The following is an 11,179-nucleotide window of genomic DNA, read 5'->3' as shown; positions in this document are numbered from 1 at the left end:
CCGTTCCTGGCACGCAGGTACTCAGAGCTGTCTGACTTGTATCATTAGAGTGGGAATCCTGTGGCTGACTCCTGCAGATATAAAAACGAAGGGATTTGAAGTCATATAATTACCAAAGAAGCATTTAAGTGATATTTCAGACTAAATTCCACTAATTAAATGCCACTTTAAGAGATAATAATCTCTGCTGTAATTGATGTTTCTGAAGACAGATGGGCTGTCTTCAGAATTAGAGTTCTTATCATGTTTTCTACATTAAAGGGATTCCATTTTAGACCAAAATTCAATACTTGTGCTTCCCTCCCTCCACTTCTGCACAGGCTTTTGTCTCTTTTTTGTCTCATGTACTTCCCATAGAAAATTTTGAGACTGAATGATTCAGTCTCTGCCTGCATCAGTAACTTCCTCTAACCTCATTCCTTGTAGTAAAATAATTCACTAGATTCAACTTTGAACTTCAAATAATCTTAGCTGCAAGAAAACAATATCTGTTTCTATGACCTGTGTGTTTTGGACTGTGCATGCTGCCATCATCCTGCTTTATTCTACTACATTTGAGACCTGTTCTCCAAATGTGGCCTTATAATATTACTTCTGATGTGAGGTCCTCATGGAAATCTGCTGCACCAGAAGCAACTTTTTAGCAATGCAAATATCACTTGGAGAACAATAATATTATTTTGGTGCCCTTAACCCAACATATTATTTTCCACTTTATTTGCTTAAACTGCCAACTTTTTTTTCCCTCTCCCACACACTCATCTCTATGATACCAAGAAAAATATTTATGTTATAAAAAATGTTTGAAGACTAAGCTACACTTCTCTTTCTGGCTTACAAAAAAAAAAAAAAAAAAATAGCAAACATTATGCTAAGATTTATGTTCTAAAATTAACTTTGGAGAGGAAAAAGAATTTGCACCTTCCTGAATTATATTTTGCTTGTTTATCCCCAGAAGATACCACTGTGGAGAGACACAGCTCTTTTTTCTTTCTTTTATAGTTTCTGGGGAAGGAAAAGAATTTTCAAACACATTTATTTCAATGCAAGGCAAATGTCAAGCAAATTTCTCATTACTCTATCTTTGCTTTGCCTTGTGATACCTATTGTAAAGTCTTGCTCTGAGACAAGACTTCATTGATTTTTTTTTTCCAAGTTGTAAAAAGCCAAAAGTTATGAGTGGTGAGAAAGGGAGGAACCACTACCAAGGGCTGGATTAAACCACCAAGGCTGTTTTTAACCAAACAAGGGCCATAGCTCCAAGTGTCTTGTCTGACTCTGACAATCACTAGTCCACCAAACATTCATTTCATGAATGTCAACATTCCCCTTTGGCCATTGGCTGAAAGCAAATTTACCCATCCTTCTCAGGCTTTCAAACTGTTAGCTTTGCAGGCTTTTTAGCTTTCCTTCTAAATACTATAAGCAGTGTATCATAAAAGATAATGTGTGTGTGTGTGTGTGTGTGTGTGTGTGTGTGTGTGTGTGTGTGTGTGTGTGTGTGTGTGTGTGTTTATTTCAGAGATGCTTTTCACAAAATTAGTTTTCATAGAGACAACATCCAGAAAAAGGGGGAAAAAACCCTATAAACTGGCCCTTATTAGAAAAGATGAGAATAAAAATATGCGCAGCCTAAAACTATATTAGATACAACTGATACCAAAAGCAACACCGCGTTTGTTGAAGCAGGTGGGAACTGCACAGTCTCGAGATCGAGACACATTTTTTCCACGCACTCAGTGGAAGTAAAAACTTATCCCGTGCTGACCTCCTGTGGTACCTAAGGAATCTGCAATCGCCAAAAATAGTAGCCAGAAGTCAAGAGCACGGCGAGGTCGGAGAAATACCGATAGGCTGGTCCTCCAGTCCCAGGCTGGGAACGCAGGGAACACAAGGAGCACATCCCAGAGGATACACATCCCCCATCCCTTTAAACTTTGGTGTTTAACTCTCATGCACGCAAAATCCTACATCTTACCCAATACTTAAACATGGTGAATTAATCAGGTAAAAACAGTTCCTAAATTTGAGAAGGGTTGTTCTAAATTCCTTGCAAAGAAATACAAGCAGCTTTAGCTTGGAATCTTGTCCTTCATCCTTGCAGGCCAGAGGTGTTATCACCAACACTGAGTTATCTCACTGTATACAAGGCATGGAGCATCCCTCTCTCACTACTTGTGGTTGAGACCATTTGACTAATTAATCTGTGAAAGACCAAGTCTTTTGTCTAACTTCTGATACCTTTGCTGTTGTCCATTCCCCACCAGCAGCATGGTGCACAGCACAGCTGTCCAAGGGAGGTGACACACAGGCTCTGCAGCTCAGTATTCACTCCTCTATGGGCTTGTTCACATCATTCAAATCACTCATTCCATTTAGGCTCCAGAGGAGCAGAAAATGAGTCAGTAAGTGGGAACCCGAATATATTTAACACCATCCCTCAGTGGTGAGCCCATTTAAGGTCACAGGAAACAGACACTACTAGCTCTGCCAGGAGTGAACTGTCTGAGCTCGAGGCCTGGGACAAGACCAGGATTATCATATCCTTACCCCACCCTGAAATCCTACCTAGTTGCACTAGGTACCCTGTTTGGTACCTAGTGCATTTTGGTACACCTGTACCTGTCCCACTAGGCCTGCTTCCCTGTCCCTGGCATACACCTTACCTACTCTCCAGATGATGCAGGGCATTCCCTACCCTCACACACACAAGGCTCTGACCAACAGTGCCCATAAAAGTGTTCAGTAAAAAGAAAGCTCTGAGTCCTACCTCAGAAGAGGGAACAAATTTATTCCTGCAGCCTTGCTCTTTTGTCACTGGCAGAAGCAGCACTGTGTATAAAGCAGGCCTTTCCAGTGCACCCTCTGAAACCAGAGCACACCGAGGATGCCTTCATCTTACCACACAGCTGGAACTGCTACTCAAACACAAACACAGAATCCTCCTAGCTGCAGATCCTGTGCTTTCAAGTCCCACCCCCGCACAGTGAGCAAGCCACCCCCAGAAATCACTGCCAGATATGCTTTTAAGTCCTTTTCAGGCCATCAACACACCTTGTAGCCATCGTAGAGGAGAAACTGGCACTTTATTTTTGCTTCTCGTTATTTGTCCCCTCTTCTCTGCTCTGGTGTCTCTCAGCATCACCGCCGTTGCTCCGTCGTGCCTGCGGTATGAAGTCAGTGCAGCGGTGACTCACGGAACCAAGTTTAGCCTGAGCTTTTAGCCAGGGCTGACCAGGATTTCTGCAGTGCTGCAGGGCAGAGATTTCTGTTTGGAGACTTAAATGACATCCTCTTTAGCAAAGGGCTGGTTCCTTCCTTCTGGTCACAGACCTCTTGACCTATGAAACTAAACAGGATACAGAAAAAGGGAAGGAAGGAGGAAGGAAAATGATTTTTACTTCCGCAGCTTTGGTTAAAAAAAAGAAATTTTCAAAAATATTTGTGAAATCCCACTCCCAGGCTGCTTCTTTCTTGGGTTGTCTTTTCTTCAAATATTTGCGTTTTCCTCCAGAACGGTGGTGAGGGGGTTTGGCATTTCAGGCTGAACTTAGACCATTTGGCTCACTACATGTGCTCATTTTCTGCATTCCTCCCCCTGCCAGCTTCGTTTCTTCCCAAAGTCAGCAGCAAAATGAGAAGCACAATCCCTCACTGAAGATGTTTTGTATTTAGAACCAGCACTTTATGACAAAGACACATCCTGCACTGCACTGTTATCAGACATGCGGAGAGAGGCAGAGTGGGTATGGTGTCAGGGCAGGGGAACTAGAAAGCTATCAGAGGAAAGCAAGATGAAAGTGGAAGGGAAATGAAGTAAGTGGGTGATAAAATAATTCTGTTATATAGGAGCAAGCCAGAAGGATCAAAGGATCTCTTATATTTGCATTTTATCCTCATTTCTGTTCCTTGCCATTTCCTTCCTCTGCTGTATATTATTATCACCTCTATTATAAAACTTTCTGGTTGCTTGCAATTATCCCCCCTTTAATCTCATGCTAGGCTCTTCCTCTTTGATCCATGCCTTCTTTCCATATGAGTGATTGTGTGACTACTGCATATATATGTAAAAACCTACATTTATTTCAACTTCATTTCCCTATTGTGTCTCCAGTTAAGCTGTGTGTCCTTCCACAATGCTTTCTGCTTACCTCAGTTAGGAGGCTTGATTCAGCTCCTGGTGCCTAAAGAGGCTGCCTAGAACAGAGGCTAGACAGAGTTAAAGGAATAAAGTAGATATTTATTAAAGGAATAAAGTAGGAATTTATTAAAAAGGCTTTTAAAGGATACACCTTGGGCAGTACAAGAGCCCGGCCGTGGCTCCACCCAGAAGTGACTCCTAGACATGAGTTTTCACACTTATTATAAGTTTTGGTCCATTTATATATTGGGGTTAATTGTCTAATTGCAGCTTCAGGTTATGAAGGCCTGTCTTCCTAGATTGCTTTCATCAATTCAGTGTTGTTTATACTCTTTGGGCCTGAGCTGCAATGGTGTCCTTGGTTCTCAGGCTTAAAAAGATTGCTTTGTCTGACTAAACTGCGAAGAGAGCTTGCTAACACTTCATATGAAGTTCAGAGTTACATACTAATGCAGTACAGAATCTGAAAAACACGAAAGCTAAAACTTAAGGCATCACTCCCAGTAAAAATGTTGCAAATGGAAAGCTCCTTCTAATGTCTTCATTTTATTTTTGCACAAGTTACAGTTACAATTTTATACAATAAAGAACTAAATCTACAGAGAGGAACACCTCAGTCCGCTCTTCATGGCAAGGCTAAGCATAGAAAATAAAGAAACAAACCTGTGGCTGGCAGCTTCTTGATTCTTTCTTTTCTTTTTTTTTTTAACTTCTGAAAAAAAACCATCTTTTTTTTTCTGTTCATCCCCTTGCCTCCCTTCTGCCAGCCTGTCCTGGGACCCCCTGCAGACCAGGCTTGCTGGCAAGGCTGAAGCATTCCCTGAGCTGACAGGGAGTTGAGCAGAATAGTTGGAAATGTCAGAATGGAGCAGAGTCAGCTGGAAAGTCAATAGGGAAGATGCTCCTTCTCCCAAGGACAAGCTGGGGCTGCCTCCTCTGGTGGGAAGCAGGAGGCAAAGCAGGGCTGCCCAGCCCAGGCTGGCCCCATCCCTCTGCAAGGGTAGGGCAGCTCCCACACATCAGAGCAGCCTCTCTCTCACAGGGCTGACACCAGGCAAGAACACCTGAAACCCTGTGCATGTTTTCTCTCCTTCTCACTGGTTTTAAGCAACATTATTTTAGCTGTGGTAACTCCTTTTGAGTGTATGAAGTACACTGGCCCTGGATGGCAAGAAAGTCTCGTCATCATTCTTCTTCTCTAAAGGAAACACTAAAGGAATGGCCTGGACAGTCTGAAGTAGTCAACTGCATGTACTCTATACTTATGAATGTGATAAGGAGTGTCAAAAAATACCAAATTCCACAAAATATTTAATAAGCTTGTACCATGAATATTGTTAGTTAAACCTCTTGATTTTAAAAGAAATATAGAACATGATGGAAAAATTATTCTTTCCCTTGATCCCTGAATTCCTGACAAGCACCTAAAAATAAGCACCCCAAGAGCTCAGGGAAAAAAAGAGCCACTGAAAGGAGCCATAGAAAGGAACACAGAGAGCACCTAAACTGTAATTTTCATCCTGACATACATTAATCTTCTATGAAGCAACACATCTTCTAAAAAATCCAGCTTGTATTCTTTGTGGCTACGTGTCCTCCAGAGTACCAGCCCCATGCTGTCCTCACCATCCCCTTCTTTGGGAAGAGAGTATTTGAGATTCTAGCAGAGCAACAAGTGATTTCATTTTGTTTTCCTTCATGTGAGTTTTGTGCTAATAAGCACTCAACAAAGCATCTGCAGAGATGAGAGTGACAAAATGCATTTAAGTTTTTTAGCTTTAAGCTCTTGCACATGCAGCACTGTCTCTCTGGAATTAAATGGGACCGTTGTTGTTTCTTATACTGCTCTGTATTCAAATAAATCCACTAGTAAGATAGATTTATTTGAATACAGAGCAGAACAAGATGCAGCACCTCATTGTTTTGTATTCTTAGATCACAACATGACCTTGAACACGTTTCCACTGCCACCCTTACAGGCTATACTGCAGACACAAAAATGATTTGCATGTTATTGCACTAGAAAAGAGACCTCAGGATGTTGCTACCTCACATCCTTCACCTGCACTAATCTCCTCAACACACCATCACATCTCATGTGATGAAGCTCAGCCTTCTCTCTCTGTTTTAAAATCTTTAACAACAGCGAGTTAATTGATGCCCCCTGTGTTCCCTGATGATCAATTATAATTAATCACAAAAGCCCCACTCTCCAGCCCCAGTGATTAATTATACTTCCCTCTCAGGAATATATTCATATATTGCTGAAGATTCTAAGATTGAGAGCAAGAAACTGGATCTTGCTCTGAAGAACTGAAAAGCCCTGAAAAACACCTTTTGCAGCTGTGAGTATCAACACCCACTCACCACGTTGCATTTTCAACCTTCTCTTTAGTAAGGTGCATTAGTCAGACTCCTGAAATAAGCACCTTCAGGGCTTATTTTCTGTTCTTGTGGTTCTTCTTTGAACTCAAGCCAGCCAGTGCCTTCCCAAAACATTAACAACTGTGGTAATAAATACATCTGATAAGAGTTCACAGAGCATTAGCATCAGCAAGCCAACAAATGGCTACCAAGTGTTAGAGAGTGTTATGTGCTGGGGATATATCACAGACCAAGGAGGCTCTTTGAGACCCCCAAAGGGCAGCTGCCCTCCTGGGGGGTGTGGATGGGCACAGCTGACATGAATTGACTCACAGGGCTGCATGTCCCAGCCTCAAAGACTTCAAAAGCTTCTAGTTTGGGAGAGGAATATATTGTTTGTCTTGGTGATTCAAGTTTCTTATGATTCACTAGAGAGAAACAGATAGAAGGCCTGACTTGCTCCGATTTGTTTGGGTTTGTTGTTTTTGAGTTTTTTTCTGGGTAGTGGTGTTCTGATTTCCTAGGCTTTAAGAGAGAAATGGTGTTTTGCATGTATGGCTACTGAAATAACAGTGTAACCGTTCTCTCAGTGGGCTGGTGAGAGATGTGTTGAGCAGTCAGTCTGCTAGCTCACAGCATGAACAAGAAGATGTGGACAGATGGTGGAGCTGGACCCAGAATTAGCAGAGCACTGATGAAATGCGTGTGCAAATGTGCTCTTTGTCTGATGTGGTGATGTGCTTGACACCCACAGATAGGTTAGGGGAACTTTCTGCTTTTGCTCCCATGAGATGTGGGCTCAGGGGTTCTCTGCTTAGCCTGCACTGTGTTACCAGTACAAAGCAGAAGGGCCCTCTCTCTTAAGCCATTCTGGCAGCTTGAATTTCCTGGGGGTGTCAGAACTTCCTGGGCAGCCTTCTGCCACCAGGAGCCCCAAGTTGTGAACCATTAGCTGCAGAGGTCCGACTCGGGTTTTGATGTTTTTCTCCTCTGATCTTAAGGTGTGATCCAGAGTGTGTGGAGCACATTTCATCAGGGATCAGATTTCAGGAGCAGATGTAAGGGCTTTTCTTTTTTCATCGACTGAAGACTCAAGGCTGTGCTCAGTCTGTTCAGATGCTGTTTATTTTTCATCAGATACACAAAGGCTATCCACTATCTTCTTGCTGAACTGTATCTCAATCACCCAAGAAACTACCTGGCAAGCTCTAGTGGGAAGTCAATTGTGCACTGTGTCTAGTTAAATCTGCAGAGGAGATACAGACAAACCTAGTGTTATTATCCAAAGAGGAAGCTGGACAGAGCTCGAGTCCATGACTCCTCCTTGTTACTCCAGGTTTCATCAGGGGCAAGGGGAGAGTGTGCAGGCAACAGCAATCCCTCAGTCCAGAAAGGAGGCTCTGCAGTGTGTACTGTTCACTTGCTGACTTCAAATATCATGTCAGAGCACAGGTACAAAGGCTGTGGGGGAGAAGGATGCACGTGGACTTCAGAGGAAACACTTGACTACCACAGCTCTTCAGACAGACAGATGGGAAGAATTTTTGAATTCTCATTGTAGGGACCTTAACTGCAGGTGTCATTGGGAAATTTAGTGCAGTGTCTCAAGACAAAGACAAACCAAACTAGAAAAGCAATACCACCAACTGAGGTACAGTCAGCAGTGAGGTTCTCTGAACAGGAACTGACATTTCTAATGACTTGTGACAGAAAATGAAAATGAAGGTTTTATGTAGTGAAAGCCGCAGTATTGAGGACGTCTGCTTCAATTTCACCCAACATTTCCCTGCCATTTGATCTATTTTTGACTAATTTGGCTTCTTGCATCTTCTGAATGTGTCCTTCAACCTCAGCCCTTCTTCTGGGACTATATTTTTATTCTGAGCTGACAATTTCTGACCAAGCTGATTTTGTTCTTTCACAACAGAGCTCTTTTGCTTGTACTGCAGGCAGTACTCACTGACTGGAGGGGATCATCAACACTGGGGGAGAATCAGGTTGGAAGTGACATTTCCGTCTAGGAAAAATATGGTAGAGATTAATCCAATTTATAGTAGTACTGTTCAGTAAACATCTGAATACATTCTTTCCTAACAAAAACTTTGAAGAGTTGAATCTGGATTTCTTTAGTCTAAATTAAACTCCATAAATAGGACATAAAGAGGACAATTGTCAAAATATATCACATTTTACAGCTGCTTTAAAACTCGCACCAAAACAATTTTTTATAGGAAAATGCAGCTGTGAAGAAGTTGACTTTTTTCCCCTAGAAGAATGAACAATCTCATCAATGACTATCATCTCAATTCAAACATGTCTTGTTGGAACATACAAGAAACAAGTTTGGAATGGTGGTTCTTATCAAGGTGGGGTTTACCCCCTCACTGCATTCTCTTTTTTGGTTGGAGTGGAACATGAGGAGAACTGTGACAGTGTTAAGTGTATATAGACCCCAAGGACTGAAAAGCAGAAAAATCACCTGTAATGATACTTCTCCATGTGAAACAAAGCCAAAATGAACTAGTTTGAATTGAAAGATTTCAAAATGAAACTTTCCACATGAGAGCATTTCTACGTATTTCACTGGGGGATGGGGGCAGGGTTTTTTCAGTTTTCATCCTGAACATGAGACAAAAACATTGTGTTGAAATAATAGAACTGAAAGTGTTCCAGTTACTTGTTCAGCACAGCAAAGGCCAGTGTGCATGTGAACCATTTCTGAGGATATCAGAATCCTAGCCTGGCAGGTTACAGCAAGCAGAGAATTTTGTGTTTTAAACTGAGCAAACTACTATCTCTGAGGACAAGCCACCAGACATTTTAAGTTTCTGTTTTCAAATAAAAAACTAGGTCTTTCTAAAATCTGTCAAAGATGTCTGGTGGCAACTCCTTTGATCTGTCCCTGATCAAACACAATTCAAGGTGTTGAATTAAGTCTAGATGGGAGGCAATGTATGGTGTTAGGGAGAAAGTGGTGGTGCAGATAGAGGACTAGGGTTACATGTCCAAGGTGCCTATCTTGTTTGTTCAGGTAATCACAATTATTACTCTGAGAACACTTCTCTTCATTACTAGTGCCATTCATATGAATGTAATTCACATCTTAGTACAGTTTACAATTCTCAGTTTGCTTAGGAGGAGAAGGAGGCACCGTTTTGCTGGCCCTGCTTTTTGAAAGGCTGGTGCTTGTTAGCCTGCTGCAAAGATGGACTTCTGAGTCCTTCTAATGCACCTTAATAGCTGGATCCTGGTTTTGGCACAAGATGAGGAAGAAAATTTAAAAATGGGCTTGTAGTGACAGCAGCCACAGGGAAGGAACAGAAAGATGATAGGACAGTTTGTGCTCATCGAGAGCTATGCTTAGATGCAGTGGAGATGTTTTAAACTGGCAACAATTTCTCCTTTGATCTATCAATGTACAGTTGAGGGAAATGTAAGAAGAGAGGCTTCAAAACTGGAGGCATTCTAATGTAGGAATTTCTAAAATATTTTAAAAATATCTGAGAGATATGGTCAGACTCAGAAGGGTAAAGGGCTAAAAGGTAGTGGACAGCTAACAAGTACCATGTGTGGAGTAAAGGGAAGAGAGAGGAGGAACTTTCCAAGGGGGTGCAGTTGAAGGAGGGAAAGACAGTGAAATCTTTGGCTTAGCTGGCAATGTCAGAGAGTAGGGTGGAAGCACAGATTTTTTAAGGGTCTGGCTAATAAACTCTGTAAAGTACTGCCACAAAACCCAGCATTGTAAAGTAGGCACAAGTGCTTTGCTGAAAGGGTCTTAAACCAGTTTTCTGTTGGTTTGGTTTTTTTCTTTCTTCAGCCTTTCTGTACCATCTTTTGCCATCTTCTATACATGTTGGCTACGTAGCACACTGTGGTTTTTCCCTTTACCCTGCTCAGGCTTTCTGTCCTTGCCACTCCCTTTCACATGTCATGAAACTCCACAAAAAGAGTTTAACAAGTTCAGCCCACTGGCCTTTTAAAAGAGGGATGGGAGAGGTTGCTACTGTCTAAAATGTGGGCTGTTCCAAGAGGCTGGTGGCTCAGCCCCGTGATGTAAAGGAGTGTTATTTCTGTAAAGGGCAGATGGAATTGCCTCAGGTCTGAAAGAAGTCAGCAAATAAACAAGATAAACAAAGCACAAGTATAATTTAGTTTCTTTCAATTCAGTGCCTAATACACTTAATCTCACCACACAAAATACAAGCTGTTGCAATTACCCCAGGAATTAAGAAAAAGGAGAAACAGGAGTGTTTTCTTTTAGAAGTGGTTTTCATGTGAAGTTACAAAGACGAAGTGCATTTCTAGCTACTGATTAGCTTTAAAACTATGCTATTCAAAAATCCACTCGAATTTTCTGTAAGATATTCTTTAACTTCATAGACAGATTTTTCTACAGTTTTCATATTTGATTACTAGAACTGCTTGGGGAAATTGAACCATATTTCTGTACTCTGAGATTCTGAGAAAAGACTGAAATGAAAAGGGGAACAGAGAGTTATGTGGTTGTAGACTTTGGGCTGGAGGTTTTTGACACTTACAAGGCCAGGCACAGAAAGCATTCCACTTAAGAGCAATGCAAAAGCAGTGACAACACATTTCTGAACACTGAAAGTTTCTTTGGGTCAAGCCAAGGATGGCCCTGCTTGTAAGACAGAGTAGTATCAACAAATATTT

The sequence above is a fragment of the Serinus canaria genome, chromosome 2 (assembly GCF_022539315.1).
Source record: "Serinus canaria isolate serCan28SL12 chromosome 2, serCan2020, whole genome shotgun sequence".
In the NCBI taxonomy this organism is placed as follows: domain Eukaryota; kingdom Metazoa; phylum Chordata; class Aves; order Passeriformes; family Fringillidae; genus Serinus; species Serinus canaria.
This window is presented reverse-complemented; position numbering follows the sequence as displayed.